The sequence below is a fragment of the Hylobates moloch genome, unplaced genomic scaffold, assembly GCF_009828535.3.
Source record: "Hylobates moloch isolate HMO894 unplaced genomic scaffold, HMol_V3 SCAFFOLD_7, whole genome shotgun sequence".
Lineage (NCBI taxonomy): Eukaryota > Metazoa > Chordata > Mammalia > Primates > Hylobatidae > Hylobates > Hylobates moloch.
The window spans coordinates 47,010,506-47,011,932 of record NW_026652282.1 but is presented as its reverse complement, the minus strand read 5'-3'; the positions used below and the strand labels follow the sequence as shown (position 1 = coordinate 47,011,932).

Here is a 1,427-nt window from a genome sequence, read left to right as displayed (position 1 = left end):
GGAGCCATGGAATTTTGTCCCTTTTGGAATATGATTCCCAGGGGTCAGCAACAAAGGCCATAGCTTTCCTCCTAGGCCTGGCTTCAGGCTAGAAGTCTCCCAAGGGCTAGGGCAAGCTGCTGCGTTGCTGGTATGGTGGAAAAGTGATGATAATGTTCAGTGATCAGTTGGGATTCTAAGGGCAGAAATTGAGCTTTGCTGGAAAAGGGTGTTTTTGAGTGGGTGTCTCCTGGCTGAAATGGAATAGGAAGCTTCATTCCCACCTGAGGAGGGCACCACAGGCCTCCTTATCTAACTTGGTGCTTTCTGGTGCTCAGCCACAGATCTAGGATGGTTTCAGATAGATCCTCTAGGAGGTGTTGGGTAAGCTAATATCTTCCTTCTTGGAGTCTGGCCACAGATTTCTGAGGTGTCCTTGTCCATGGTGAGGGAGTGGCAGTGGGTAGAGGGTCAGGAAGGCTAGTGGAAGGGAGAGGCAGGAGTCCTGAGCAGCCTCAAGGAGGCACTCCCTGAAGTGGTTGGGCAAGCCTGTGGGGAAAAGAGGTGTAGCTGACATAGGGGGTAGTTGACGCCTGAATTCCTTTTTTCTATCTTGGACTGACTTAGGCAGGCTGGCCTTGTGCAGGTGTTGTTACCCTGCTTTGGGGCATCAGGAAGGGGAAGAGTGACATGTCCCAGGTGTGCGTGGCCAGCAGGAGGCTGTCCTCTATTATGCTTCTTTTCACTGTTCAACAGTTTGCTTCCCTCTAATCCAGGATACCTGGCTCTCTGGTTTGGTTTTGTTTTTTCCTTCTCTATGGCAGCTCCTAGGCCACCTTTAGGCAGCTGGCCTTCTGGTTGAAGTTTGAAGCACTCACTCAAGTGATGCTTGGGCCCAGGATGGGAACCTGTATATGGGTGGGTGCCTGGGAATTGGAGGTTTGCTGGAGGAAGGATGGTTTGGGGCCTGAATTGCTGGGCAGGTGACTGCTACGCTTGGGAAAGATGGGTGGGAGGAGAGTGTGGGTACCCTGAGTAGACCCAGTGGAGTTTGGAAGGATCTTGCTTTCTTCATCAGGTAGCCAGCCTTTTTTTTTATCACCACATCCCAGTAATACCAACATACATTTGGCATACATTTGGCATACAGTAGTCTGGAGATGAAGGCAGGCGGTTTGCAGGGCCTTCCCAGGTATCTGTTGCATCCATGGCTCCTGCCGTAGCATTCCAGGGCTGCCATTTCCTGTCAGGTGCTTGATGTTGCACTGATTGTCTAGAACTTGATTCAGCAGGAAAGAAGGGTGCCCGGAGTTTTGGGTTTGAGCACCTTCTTAGCTGGGTTACCTGTGCTGAGGCGAGTGCCCTATCCTGATGAGAGGCAAGAGGGCATGGGGAGCTTGTCTGGATTTGAGCCATACCATTTTGGCCTGCCCTTTTTTTTTTTTTTT

General features: G+C 51.0%; 1 protein-coding gene across 8 annotated transcripts in view; it reads left to right on the top strand.

Annotated features, from left to right (window-relative positions):
• KDM5C (lysine demethylase 5C) overlaps positions 1 to 1,427 on the top strand; it is a 57,041-nt gene that overhangs the window by 6,392 nt on the left and 49,222 nt on the right. The window lies entirely within an intron of this gene.